The 14,549-nt window shown below is 52.5% G+C and overlaps 1 long non-coding RNA gene across 1 annotated transcript; it reads right to left on the bottom strand.

Moving 5' to 3' along the window:
- Nucleotides 1-535: 535 nt before the first annotated feature.
- LOC143268560 (uncharacterized) lies at nucleotides 536-2,669 on the bottom strand. Its single transcript, XR_013044624.1, has 3 exons — nucleotides 2,551-2,669; nucleotides 1,951-2,087; nucleotides 536-1,228 (listed from the first exon to the last, which is right to left on the bottom strand). It is a non-coding gene; the product is annotated as an uncharacterized LOC143268560 (long non-coding RNA).
- Between the last annotated feature and the right edge of the window lie 11,880 nt (nucleotides 2,670-14,549).

Raw genomic sequence — 14,549 nt, 5'->3', positions numbered from 1 at the left:
AGAGACAGATTTATCCATTTCCCCATCTTCTTATCCATCCAATCACCCTATCCTCACCCTTCCCACTGTTCCTTGGTCCTAAATAGTGTCACCACAGCCTGACTCCAGGGCTCTTCCAACCTCCCTTCAGCAGCCTCGCTAAGACAAACTTACCCTCACCAAGTACTTTCTCCACGAACCCTTGAAGGTCCTCTCCACTGCTCTCTACAAGACCCTCTACGGAGAGCTTCATGATAAGCTTCCGATGACAGTTTTCTCCCTTTCTGTCCCTTCTAGGCCTCTTCCATGGCATGTGCCCACTTTCCAGAGCAGGCTGCACCGTGGGGCTGAGAGGCACAGACATAGGGGCTTGCCCCACAAGGGATAACTAGCTGAGGAAATCCAATGCCATATGACCCCCACGATAGGCTTGGGAGGTCTGGGGTGCCGGGCCTCGGGTGTCAATCACTTGGCACCAAGTGTCAACACAAAAATAACATACAGTATAGCAAACACTAATTTCTTTTAAGATTCTTTTGTTTTTTAAACGTGTCCAGGCCTGAAGTTCTTTTCAGCATGTCAGGCTTTTTAAAAAAAGATTAAAATGTATCAGATTATTAAATAGAACTGCTTCAGACTTAATTTAGCAAACTGTAACATTTTTATCATTTTTATAAAGCCCTTTCTAATGAAAACCGTCTGCATGGAGACCAAATATCCAGACCGAAATCATGTTTTCACTGTATATTTGTTATCCCTGAAGATGTTATTTCCAGATTTTACAGAAATAATAAATTTCGTTGAGAAGCCCAGGCCTCTGAGGTGATGCCACACATCTCTGAATTTTCCAATTTGCAGTTCAAGAAGCTAATCCTGCTGTAATTCTTCATACTTGGCAATCCCCGGCCGCAATTTCATACCTCCATCCTTGCCTCTTTGTAAATGTGAGGGCTTGTGGCAACATTCGACCCAATATGTTTATTTTACATGAGCCTAAAAATGCTGTTCCAATAAGCATAAGCATAGTTTCTCAGTGACAAGATGTTTTCTTCTTGTGGCTCCTGATTTCACAGGTCACTGCCTGTGGCTGTTTCCCACGAGCGGTCTCCTGGGCCTCCTGGTGCCAAATGGGAGGCGTCGGAACCAGACAGTGGAGAATCTGTCCGAGAGCTCTATCTGCCCATCAGCTGTCCAAGCCTGTCCTGGACAGCCCTCCATGACACCTCATTACCAAAGGTGTGGCGTCCCCCTGGGGAAATCACAGCTATTGTTAGGAGCACCTCGAAAGTGACTTCTCAGGTCCCAGGCCTGCGGCCTGTCCTGGTGGCCGCCCGATGGCCCTGTGCCATGTGGGAAGCAGAGACAGGAAGAGCTTAGGATCCCCGTGAGGTAGAATATCCCCTTCAGCCCTGGCTGGCGAGGCCGTGACTGGCATATATCCAGTGGGCATGAAGCTGGCCAGTAGAGCCAGAAGCAAGGGCACCTACCAGGCTTGTCCGCTGTGACCATGGAAGTCAGGTGGGGCCATGTGGTCAGGCAGGCTCTTTTTGGCTCTTACTGGAGTACATCATATTACCTCAGGGACCTCTGATGACCAGAAGGGAATTTGGTGTGGATGAGGGTACCCACAAGCCAGAAAGGGCAGTAACCAAAGCAAACTTGCCAGGCAGGGGCAATCGAGACCATGGGAGTTCTACAGGCACAGATCTGAGTTCAGAGAGAGCCCGCTGAGATCTGAAGGTACCTATGTTCAGAGATAAAGGATGGGACTGGAGACACATGGAGAGTGACAGAAACGGAGGCGGTGCATTCAGAGAGGAAAGGTATCCCCAAGAATGGAAATGGGCTAGAGAGCTGGGAAAGGTCTGAGGCATCATGACCCTTCACAGGCCATTTACATAGTCCCTGCCTTGTCCCACATTTGAGTATCGGAAGATTTTTTTTTTTTTTCAGACTGTCCCTGTCTCCTACCTGTGCCCTGGTGTGAGTGGTCTCCAGTCTTTCAGTTAACTGTCTTCTTCTCTTCCGGTATTCTTGATGGCTTGCTGTACCCTCTCTCCGGCCGTGGGTCTCTCTGGTCCTGTTTATCCCTCCATTCTGACTGGATACTGAGAAAAACATCCAGTCTCCTCTCAGTCTGGCTAGGAAGGCAAACTGTGACCAAGCCTATGGAGACCCCTGTGTGGGGTGCTTCCGCCTCTGGATGCTGCTCTTCTGGGAGGGGGTTTGCACCCCCAATCTTGTACCCAGTTTCAACTTCACTTGGAGCCCTGTGTTTATGGAACTCTGAGAGAAGGAACAAGGGTCCCAGCCTATCTAGGACTGAAGACTTCTCTGGAATGTGAGACTCTTACAGCTAAACTAGGGAAGTGTCTGGTAAACAAGGAGGCAGGCTCAGCTGATGTCGTGGTTACTGAAAGTTGTTTTCCATTGGGGTTGGCGCATGTTGGGGATCATGGCTATGTGGTGCCAGAGGATTTCCTGTGTAACATTATTAATGTCCCCCTCACTTGCTTCTGTGTGTCAGAAAATGCTGCCCTAACTTCCTCTCCCAGACCACTGGTCACATACCCTGCTCACACTGACCATCACAGCTGGGCAAGTTGTACCCAGGGCTTGATTGCCTAAGTGGCCTTTCCAAGAAGTCAGTCCCCGCAGCAGACCTGGGAGGGGTCAGGTACTAATGAGGGTGAAACTTGCCTGAGATTTCCCTGCGAGATGTGACATCATGGTGGCTAGTTCTATAGACCCAAGGCCTCTTGTCTCCCAGTGCAGGGCTTTTACCACAGGGCACTGTGCCCAGGTGCAGCCTGGGCAAACCCCACAACCTTCTCTCAAGAAGTTGTACCACTCTTCAGTTCAGCTGAGGTCACTGAGAACTCCATGGGACTTTATGTCACATCCAGACTCGCAGTCCTCATCACAGCACATGCTCCCGACTGGCTCTGCTTGCCAAACTGGGAATGTTCTGAACCCCATGCTGCGAAGAACAAAGGTCCAATTCAGCCTCCCGGGGGGCAAGGGATCTCATTAAGGCCCTGGCAGCCGGTGTGGGGTCGAGGTATTGTTTTTAATGGAAAAAACAAGAAATTGCTGTTGTGTTAGATTAAAGCCTTTGTCCAGGGGAATTAATCAGATTGCTACTGGCTTTCAGTCCCGTAGCCTTTGACTTCCCATCCTCAGAGAAGTCATGGGTGAGGGCTGCAAAAATTGTTTTATTTCTCTCTTTGTGGTTTAATGAGGGCTCCAGAGCAGGGTTTCCAGGGAGGACTGAATCACCTGCTTAGCATGGGCCCTGAGCAGTCAGTGGCCACCATCTCCTCCCATCCATCCATCCATCCATCCATCCATCCATCCATCCACCCACCCACCCACCCACCCACCCACCCACCCACCCACCCATCCATCCATCCATCCATCCATCCATCCATCCATCCATCCATCCATCCATCCATCCATCCATCTACCCACCCACCCATCTATCATGTGTTTCATCTTGTCACCCATCTCTGGTCACAGTTATTGCAGCTGAGAGATCTCCATACTTGTAGAATCATGTCAAATGCTCCTGTCCCCTGGGCTATAGCTGCCAGGATGTCAACCCCCCCCCATTGGACTACAGTACTCAGGTGGGGAAGACATGGATAATGGATACACTAAATCTTCCCCACATGCACTGCCTCCCTCCTTCAGCCACACCTTGGAATAAGAAACAGTACCTGGCCAGTGTCCGAGTCCTCCCCATCCCTTGTTTTAGGCCAGCAACCCCACCTCGGGGCTGCCCATCACTCTTTTGCAGCAGGTAGGATCTCACCGAGCCTCGGCTTGTCTCTACCTGTACACCCTCCTGCTTGCGGTCTCGTGAGTGCTGGGTTATAGGAGTGGACTACCATGCCTGGCTTTACACTTTTTAAAATGGGTTTTTGCATTTAGAAACTTCTACTGACCATGCAGGTTGTGTGTACGGGTGTGCATTTGTATATGAAGGTGTGTTTGTGTGTGTGTGTGAACACGAGTGATGTGGAGGTCAGAGCCAGCCATGGGCATGAACGTCCTTGGGAGTTAGTTTCTAAGACACAGCTTTCTCCTGGGATCTGGGGCTCACTGACTAGGCTAGGCTGCTTGATCAGAGAGCCACATGGATCCTCCTAGACCTCTCCCGTGCTGGGATTACAAGTGCACATCATCATGCACCCTTTTATGTGGGTTCCAGGGATCAAACTCAGGCTGTCACACCGGTGTGGCAAGCACTTTACAGACTGAGCCATTTTCCCAGCCCCCAAAGAAGAAAACGTCAGAAAGCTCTTCTGACCCTCAGAAGCTTCCAGCTGGTGAGTTTGCTGTGGGTCCCCGCACTGTCCCTGATGGACTCACAGATTCTCTTCCTCCTCTCATAGAGGAGTGACCCCTGGACGTCCTGGGTGCTCCTATCACTGAACGAGTATAGTGTTCATCTTCTTCCAACGCTGTACCAGAGAAGAGAGAGCCACAGTGCCTTGTGTGTCCCTACAATTCTGTCTTTACCATCTGCATAGTGTCAGGAGTAGGGGACACATCTGAATTGCTCAAAAGTTGCTGCGAGTTCTAAAACCCATCTTTGTACCCACACAGGGTCTGGCTGCCACTCAGATACAGTGAGAGCTAGGGAAGTGGCCTTTTGCATACCACTGTCATTGAAGGGTCTGCCACCAAGATACCCCAAGTTCCCTAGTCCACAATGGCAAAACACTCTGTAACGTTGGTCCTTCATTCAGACTGGTGTCATCCTAGTTGGATCAAAGATGGGGGGGGGGGCAGACAGCTTGGGAATTAGCAGAGAGATGCTCCAAGTGTGTGGAGATGGCGTACACCCAGAGACCAGAATGGAAAGGTAACTGAGAGGCAGGAGGAGGAGACATTTCAAGTGCTTCTCCTTGGCAAAGGAACGAGACCCTCACCAACCAGACCTCTTAAGAATGAACCGAAATAGCTCTCCGTGGAAAAACAGACACAGTTCTGAATAGGCAATTCCTGGAGGAGCAAAAACAGTGTTGAACATCTGAAGAGCCTCTGGGACAGGGGACTTGGAACAGAACAAAACTATGAGACACAGAGTTCTTTTGGCCAGTGACATGGGCCCAAAAGTTCCCCTTTGACAGCATCCAGGGCTATCAAGTGTGTGAGCAGTAGGGCCCGGTGTGCACAGCTATGGAAGGATTGTCAACGTCTGTCCCTGTGGAAGTCTTGTGCCCACCGGGAAGTGTCTCGGACTCTCAGGCCACTTTTATAGCCCTCACCTAAGATCCTGCAAAAGTGGCACTTCCTTCATTGTGGGGAGAGTTAAGGGCAAGGTGAGTGCAAGTGTGACTCCGACCAGCTGTGTCCCCTTTGAACCTCCCCCTCCAGGGGCTCCCCACCTGCATCCTTAGGAGTCAAGCCTGTCTTCTGTGTATATTGTCCCTGGCACAAGTGCATGCATCCCGTCCCTCCTCTCAGCAGCCCTGTGGAGAGCCTGCCAAGGGTCCAGGAGTGGACCTGGCCCCAGGGCCTCTACACACCAGTAGAGCCTTCAAGCGGCACTGCGGCAGTGGTGAAGGTGACCCTGGAACTGAGGGTCTGAGCACCCCGCATTCCTGCTGCAGAACCTGTGGAACTAAGCCTGTTTGCTGGCTCCAGATGCTAAACTTGGGGTGGCTCTGTGACGCAGTGGCTGGTGGGAAGAGAAGCGTCGGCCTCCGAACGGAGGGTCGGGCCCTATCTGATCACGGTCTGACCCTGTTCTAACCCGAGAGTCACTGACAGGGAAACTGAGTTCCAGACAAGGGGGGCTTGTCTAAGGCACCTACTGCTTTGCTCAGAGGCTGAAGTCCCTTTTATGATGAGCCTGACTTCTGGGTCCCCGAGGGAGCTCAGCCAGAGAAAGACCTGTTGCTGGCCAGTAGAGCTTCGGGGGAGGCGACCCCTTGAATTGTGTAAGGGGTGGACCAAGGTGGATGAGGAGGGGACAGTCTCTGTCTAGGTAGTCTGCCTTGTGCCTCCCACCTCCCTCCCCCTTTAGTCACTGATTTCATGGTCACTTTTTAAAGGAGGCAGCCAAGGCAGAAAGGGTGGGCATGCCCAGGGGAAGAGAGTGGCTGAAGACTGTGCCAGCCGGTCTGTGCGGTGACTGTCGGGCCTACCTCCAGAGTAGGTGTGTGTGGGGACTGTCATGTCTACCTCCAGAGCAGGTGTGTGTGGTGACTGTCATGTCTACCTCCAGGGCAGGTGTGTGCGGTGACTGTCATGTCTACCTCCAGGGCAGGTGTGTGCGGTGACTGTCATGTCTACCTCCAGGGCAGGTGTGTGTGGGGACTGTCATGTCTACCTCCAGGGCAGGTGTGTGCGGTGACTGTCATGTCTACCTCCAGAGCAGCCCAGGTGCTGTTTCCCTTTCCAGCCCCTCCTTATACACAGAGGCCGGGGCTGCCCTGAGGATCCCTGCCCTCCCCCTTGAAGAAGAGTGAGGGGACAGGGAAAGCTCTGGCATGTGGGTCTGGGGTTCGTTCAGCCCTTTGGGCTCCAGTTCTGGGCTGTGGGAAATGACGCTGTGAGTTTCCCAGATAGGAGACCTGACTAACTCTGAAGATCAGGAAACTAGACAGCTTTTTTTCCCCCTAGTGGAAGTGCACCCTAGCAGTATCAGGGATAAACTTGTATTAAAGGTTGGTCTGGATTTTCCAGGTAGACAGGAAATCCCTTTTCTTCTTTGATCAACTTTTCAATGCTGTGGCCAGGGCTGGCGGCTGCACACAGAGATGACGACGGCCTTTGGTGTTCGCCAGTTGTTTCCTTTCTTGGGTGCGAGAGTCAGGACCTAGTCTGAACACACTGGCATCTAAGTACTAAGCAGCTCTTCTTGGACCGAGGTCACCTGAATCTTCTGCACTTGGGGACAGTGCTGCCCAGTCCTCTAAAGTGGAGGTGGCCCGGGGTGTCTGGTAACAAGCCTCCCTGTCATAGGAGGAATGCCTTTCCTTGCATTCAGCAAGAGTGTTGGCTGTGCCAAGGAGCCCAACAGTGAGAGGAGAGAAAGGGAAAACCCCCGGCTCACCAACGGGACTAATACCAAGTCCCTGGGGACAGCTGGAGCAGAGCCTGAGGGTTGAACAGTTGGCCATAATCTAGCGAGGTGGAGACAGAGAGGGAGCCTGGGGTAGGAGGTGCCCAGGCCAGGGCAACGGTGGTAAGATGCAGGTAATCCCTAGGAAGCTCCCGTGCCCGCTCCAACAGCTTCAAACCACAGTGGGTTGTCTCAGTTCTCAGGGTTTGATGCTGGAGATGGGGCTAATGGAGCTGGAACGAGTCGAGATGCCAGCAGTGCTAGGACCTCCCTGGGGGGTCGGGGAGCCCTGCCGACATGCCTCTCTGGCTTCTAGGAGACGGCAGGCCCCTTGGCTTGCTGCTGCCTCACTCATGCCCCTCTCCCGTCATTACCTCTTTCTCTTGCCTACCTCCTTCTTCCTTCTAAGGACCCCCAGGAGAGCACGGCACAGTTCAGGGCCATTCGTGACTATGTCCCCATCTTGAGGTCCTTATGGACATCTGTTGAGTCCCTGGGCATGGCTACTCCATTTTCAGGAGTCGTTACTCTCTGATTTCCTGCAAGACAGTTTCAGAAGACCAATTGGAGATGGCTCGGAAGCCCAGCTGCTGAAGTCCAGAACTTTCTATGAATCCTGGAAATCTAGGTAGAGGTGAAGGTTCCTCTCAGGTCCCTGGGTCTAATGTGCTGTGTATAAGGCCACTCTCAGGCCCTGGGCAACCTGGACCTCACAGTCCTGGTGCTGGCCAGTGTCTTGTGAGCTGGGGCAGAGCCTATGAACTGTAGCTGGGGCCCAGCTAGGGGCTCTCTGGCCTCCTCTCTGCAGCCGCGGTTCGGCTGGCTGGCCACACATGCTTTACATTAAGGCTGCAGAGTGTGTTTTCCATGCAGTCTGGCACAGGGGCGACACTGGCTATGCAGGGACCTGGCGGGCTGGCTGACATGGTGGCAGGGTGCCAAGGCTGTGAGCTCTGGAGAGAGGCCCCAAAACTGAGGAGAAGAAAGAAGGTCCGGGGTGACAGTGAGATCTGGGAGGATGGGCCTGCTTTCCAGGGAGCTGGGCCATGAGGAGGACAGGGGTGCCACCTCCAGGGTTCTGACTCTGTCCTGTGAATGACAAGCCAAGGTCACTAGCAATGGTGGGGTGGGCAGAGGTCTCAGGCTTCCGTCTGCTTGACCTGGTCCTGTGACTTCAGACGTTTCTGGCCCTTGCCTGTCTTCAGGGTTGACTGTCCCTGATGGGCCTCCACACACTGAGACTTGGTTGGTACTGGAGGGAGGCCTGGTTCCTTATGTCTATGGAGAATTCACTGAAGTTTCAACATGGTCCCCAGAATGCTGGCCTCAGGGTGAGGGTCCCATTCCCCCATCCCCATCCTTGCATCCCGCACCTCAGCTTTCAGAGCTGTCTTCCCAGCCAACACCTCAGCCTCATCCTCCCACTGAACTGCTGACTCTGTTTCCCACCCTGGAGACGTTGTCCTCTTCCCCATCTCGCTTGCAGCTCCAGCCTCAGTGTCCTGGCTGGAGCCCGTACCTCAGAGCTGGTACCCAGTGCGGTGTTGGAGGGGGGGTGGTCATTGTCCCTCACGCTACACTTTGCTCAGTGGGCTGGGTCCACAGGAGCTGCTCTGTCAACTGCCACACACCAGGTCGCTTTGGATGTTACCTCCCACTTGAACAATGGCACCTGGTACCTCCATGTGCTTACTGGGGGACAGAATAAGCCAGGGCTGTAACACTGAGACTCTGTTGGGCTAGAGGACAGCTGTAGGGTTGTAAGTGGTTGGTGTGGGAAAGCTCATGCAGCAGCGAACATACTGGGCTGGGTTATGAAGGCTGAATAGGAATCTCTAAGTGGAGAATTTGGTGCTTGGATGAACACATCCATCCCTATGGACCCAGAGTAAGCACATCACAGCCCAGTGTCAAAATTCTACCTGAGACCTGTTTTGTACATCCTGGGAACTGAAAATAACTTGACATTTTTGAAGGCTTATACTTAAGAAAGTAAAGAAGAATCTACAGCCAGAACCTTTGCTGAGAGTCTGGCAGGGCCATTCCTGCCAGGGACAACTTGGACATGGGGAAGATGCTTCATCAGGCTCTGGTCACACAGAGTGGGGGCTCCAGCTGTCCTGAGGACGGAAGAGCTACAGCACTCCAGCTTGTGAATGCTACAGTGTGACCCCCCAGCTCCTCTCTCAAGAAGGTAGGATGAAGTCATTGCTGTGCCTGGGCTGCGTAGACCTACCCCTTCCAGCCAGATCCGTGACCCTTGGGCCGGGGAGGGAGAGGACTCCCACACTCATCTGTGAATTAGGCGTATTTTCCACCGGCTGGCTGGGTCTGCAGGGACCCAGAGCGAAGACGTTCCAAGCTTTGTAATGTTTCAGCTCTAATGAGCTGGAGTTCTGGTGGTTACTTCTAATCCCACTGTGTTTACCCCAATCAGCGATCGAAGGCTGGCCGGGATAGCTGTCATTCCTTCTGTGATTAGTGCTCTGGCAGGCCAGCCTGTTTTCCAGGAAAGGCTCCTCGTCCCCATCTCCGCACAGGCTCAAGGCATCAAAACGTCTTCTGAGGCTAAGACCCGAGGCGCCAGGCTGAAACGCAGGGTGTGGTGGTGGACACAGTGATGGGCACTTGGTTTCTTAGCAAGTTCAGGGGCTCAGTACCCACTTCTTACCGAGCCTGTTGAGTGACCAGTGACTTCCCACAGCCACAGCCTGTTCTTAGTTTTGTTCCAGTCTCCCCAGAAACATGGCTGGAGACCACGTTTGAATGAAGCAGTTGTTTGAAAGATGACCCCAGTAAACACAAGGGGAAGGGTGAATTTCCTAATAAGTCACCTGGGGACCCCTGGGCTCAGTCTCTGGGGTACTGTAGAAGTCACTGTGATGTGGGAGCCCAGTACTGCCTTACATACAGTGTAGGAGTGGGGTGCCCACCCCCTGAGGCATGCCATCCTGGTATAGTGACCGTAGCCATTTAAAGCTTCAAAGAAAGTTCTCTTTGTCTTCAAGTCAAGAGGTGTGACCACTGTATATGGAGGCTGTTGTCATGTCTAAAGAGCTAGGGCCGGGCCCTGTGGCATCCAGGGCCTCTGCCTCATCCTGTTCCCTCTTCTCCCACCCAGTGCCTGGACTGCTGTTGTTACAGACATGCCCTCCTGAGCTGCTCCCCGAATTGTTCCTGTTTAAAAGGCCACCGTGGCCCAGTGTCAATGACAGCTGTAACCTCAACGCTGTCGTCTGTGTAGACTTCCTGAGTGCCCGTTCTGTGGCAGATCCGGGAAAGGTGACAGGCTTCTTGTAGACCTGTGGACACCTCTTGGTACAGCTTGTCCTCTGGGCTCAGTGCTGTGTCACACATGTGAAGCTCGGGCTGGTTCTTCCAGCCTGGATTGGCCTTGTCCTACCTGCTTTGCTAAATCATCCACCCGCTTTCAGCCAGTGTCAAGGCTATGCTGGCCGCTCCGCCACTCACAAGCCTGATAGTTCCCGCTTGGCTATAGCAACCAGACCCTCAACAACCTCCACCCACTGGACGGCAGGGTCAGTGGCATGATGCATACTTTCAATGGGCTTTTTTCAAGCCCTGCTGCTCCATAGCCTTGGATGATATTGGCTGTCTGCCTGGGGATGGCTATCTGAAGCAGTGGAAATGATGGCGGCTGGGGTGGGGGTGGGGGTGGAGGTGGGGGTTGTTCCTGCCACTCTTGTGTGAGAGGCTAGGGTGTGCCAGGGTGCAAGGGACCTGGGTGCAGGGATAGTCAGTCCACAGTGTAGGAGTCAGGAAAGCCCGAGGCTGCCCTCCGTACCATGGCATGGCTCTACCCATAGTTCTTGGAACCCTTTGGAGTCTATGTCCATGCGGGATCCAGGCCATGGGAGCCACTCAGTCCTGGCCACGGGCTCACAGCTCAGAGCTTGCACATCTGCTTGGGAAGTATTTCCTTTTTATGAGTGAGTTCCAACTTGTTAAATTTTACAGCAGCAGGAAAACTTGTAACCTCACTTAGAAGTTACGAGGGCCTGGGGTGAACACACCCTGTAAAGCCCAGTGGCCCGTGGGAATCTGCTTAGAGACAAGTCCAGACACCTCTTCCAGCACACAGGCAGTACTGAGGCTCCAGGATGACGATGCCTTGGGTGCCCCGAGAGTCCATCAGAATGGCAGTGTGGCGCCAGGACCCCCCTGCAGAGCTTGTGCTGGTCTTTCTCTATCTCTTGAACTATTCCTGGCTTCCTGGAACCAGGAAAAGGCACATCCTCCATACTAAGCCAGAGCAGGAACACGACCCTCCCAAGTGTCAACAGCCCAAGTGCCCAGGCGCTTTGATCACCAACCCCCAAGGCAAAGGTCCTCTGCAGATAGAGCTAAGCTGGAGAGTTTAATGGTGGGAAAGTGGGGGAGGATGGTGACTGGATTCTATGCTGGCCCCAATGTGAAGAGAAGGTTCCTTATAAGGGAAAGAGCCACGACTGTTCCGGACAAAGAAGGCAGGGTGGCTGTACAACCAGAAGAAGGAGCTATGACCCAAGGAAGGTGGGCAGCCTAGCACTGGGGAGAGTGACTCTCCTTCTGTGGAACCTCCATGGGGAGAATTTCTACAGGCATCTTTGCTCTGACCCCAGGGTGACCATTGTAGAGCCGGGACTTCTGGAAGTGTGAGATAAATTCACATCGTCACACCACCCTGGTAGTAAGCTCATAGCGGTGCATTCCAGTTTCCGGAGGGGACTGACCCACTAGCACGCTAGACCAAGTGTCCATGTCTCACTAGATAGTCAGTGTTGAGACCCAAGCCCCTAGAAGGATGGTGTGAGTGAGAGTCACATGAGGAGATGGCCAGGAAACAAACAGACCCTCAGCAGAAATGGCCTCGCCCATTGCCTTGATCTTGAACTTGCCCACACTGTAACTGTGATGAATAATTACTGTCGTTTATAAACCATGGTCTGTGGCATTTTGGTGAGAGTAGGTAGAACTGACTGGTACAGAATTTGACCCAGACAAAGGGTACCGCTGTAGCGCGTGTTAAGAATGTGACAGGCAATAATAGGCAGAGCCTGGGAGGGTTTTGAGGAGCCAGCCAGACCAGGCTGTTAGTCACGAGTGTAAGGTGACCGGTGCGGGCTCTGGGGAGAAGAGGTGTTGAGAGAGAGTCTCTGTCTGCTTGGGCTGGTTGATAGAGGGTGCTTGTGAAGATTGCAACGCCAAAGACGGCTCTGATACGTCAGAAGAGCTTTGCGATACAAAGCGCTTGGCTTAGCTGGGACTGTGTTCTGGTGTGCTGAGGAAGAGTAACCTTGGGTACGTAGCTGATTCTTAAAACACTGAAGGAGAAACTTGGTTCCTCCTGACAGTCTACTGAAGACTGGCAGAGGTGAGAAAGGACCCAAAACAGAATTGCTTTGCAGCGTGGAACCAGGAGCTAACCAGGAGCTGAAATATTTTTAACTATCCCCGCCCCCAACACCCCAGTGTGTGTGCATACAGGTCAGAGGTCAACTTCAGCTATCGTTCCTCCTCAGGTACCATCTGTCTCGTTATTTTGAGACTCCTTAGCTATACGCTCTATTTAACCAAACCACCACAGCTCCCTCGGTCAGTGTGCGAGCTCCATCATGTTTACCAACGAGCAAACATAGACCCAGAGAGGTCAGGAAACTGCCCCAGGGTAGCGCAGATAGATGGTAAGTGGCAGGATCTGGATTTGAACCCAGGTCTTTGCTGCCACTTTGCCTCAGTGAGAAGAGCTAGGGACCAGGAACCAGCAGCAGAAGGAGCTTCAGCTCTGGGATGATGACAGCTGGCTGGAGCTGGCAAGGGACAGGGGCCAGCACGCCCACCTTGCTCCTTAACCTGAACTGAGGTCCTCAGAGCCAAGTCCAGAGCTGAGGACGTCGGGAAATTCAAAGGGTATTTTTAACGTGTTTCCCCTTTAATAACTGCCTAAAAATATTTGACCAGTTATAAAGGAAAGGCTGCTTTGCCGTGGCTCCTCAAGCCCCTTCCACACAGAGGATTATGGTCGCTATGAGGACATGGATCTATTTTGGGGAGGCTTTGAGAAGTTTGCTTTTTACAAAAGTGTTGGGGGAAAAAAAAAACAGCTAAAGTAGAAACTTCTGATTCCAGCCAGAAAGAAGTGGTCCCCTTCTCCCCAGCCTGTTTGTCAACAGAAAAGCCCTTACCTGGGAGTACCCTGAAAGCCAGGATGCCCAGGGCCCTCGACGGCACGGCGGCAGAGCCCTATAGCAGAGGCACAGAGATTTCCCCTTTGTCTTCTCAGCACACGGTGCTGGGGGCTGAGAAGCTCCCTCCCTACATCCTGACAGGCACAGATGCCATCTAAACCCTCACCCAGCAGTAGGCATAGCAGGGCAGACTCCTGTGCTGTGCCTGGTCCCCCCCGCCCCCCCGCGCCCCCCCCCCCCCCCCCCCCGTGATGGTGCCGGCCCAGTGGGAAGCAGCTGCTCTCTGAACATCACATACCCAGGACCAGAGAAGTGGAGAGAGGCACCCGGGCAGTGTGAGCTAGAGTCCTGTCTCATCCCATTGGGGACTTGTGGGGCCCAACATGGAGTTACTCACACTTTACCCAGCAGAAAACAGGCTGTACAAGTTAGAACTCTGCCTCTGATGGGGTTGCTGGGGGAGGGGGCTGCTCCTCCACTTTATCCCTTGGCTATGAGTCAGGGAGCTGTTTTAGCTGGTACTAAAAGAGGAAATGGGGAGCTACAAGCCCACCCCAACTCCAGCCTGCACACTACACCTTAGGCAGAGTGGCTGCTGTTAAATGGCAAGATTAAATGGAATCCAGATCTCCATTACCAAATCCCCGAAATATCCCAGATACAATAAAAACTCACTCATCAGACCGAGAGCCAGGCAATCACAAGGCGGCTGAGAAACAGCAGTCAGCGGATGCCAGCACTGGGGTGAATCAGATGTTGGAATAATCTGACAGGGATTAGAAAACAGCCATCATAAAAAGCTTCCATGGCAATTATGAACACGCTCAAGATGAGTGAAAGAAAAAAAAGAAGAAAGAAAGAAAGAAAAAAAACCCAACCAGAAAACCTCAGCAAAGAAATAGTAGGCATTTAAGAAAAAACGCCAAAGGGACATCTTAGAACTAAAATAATACAATAGTTGAAATTTGAAAACCTTGCTCTGTGGGCTCCGTGGAAGAGTAAAGACAGCCGAGGAGAGAATAATAAACCCCAAACGGGTCAATAGAGTTCAAAGTCAGACCAATCTGCACAGAGAACGCAGACGGAAGATGCACGGGAACCCAGCAATCAGTGAGATGGGGGCACAGGGTCACGCGCGGATGTTCTCAGAGTCACAGGAGAGGAGAGGGAAGGGACTGAAGTAGAATTTAAAGGGATAATAACAGAAAATCCCCTGAATTCATGAAAAAACATAAGCCATAACCCTACAGATCCAAGAAGCTGACAGAAACCCAACAGAATAAAGTCAAAGAAACCTATGCCCG

This window comes from Peromyscus maniculatus, chromosome 14, assembly GCF_049852395.1.
Source record: "Peromyscus maniculatus bairdii isolate BWxNUB_F1_BW_parent chromosome 14, HU_Pman_BW_mat_3.1, whole genome shotgun sequence".
In the NCBI taxonomy this organism is placed as follows: Eukaryota; Metazoa; Chordata; class Mammalia; order Rodentia; family Cricetidae; genus Peromyscus; species Peromyscus maniculatus.
The sequence above is the reverse complement of the archived record's forward strand: the minus strand, read 5'-3'. Positions and strand labels throughout refer to the sequence as shown.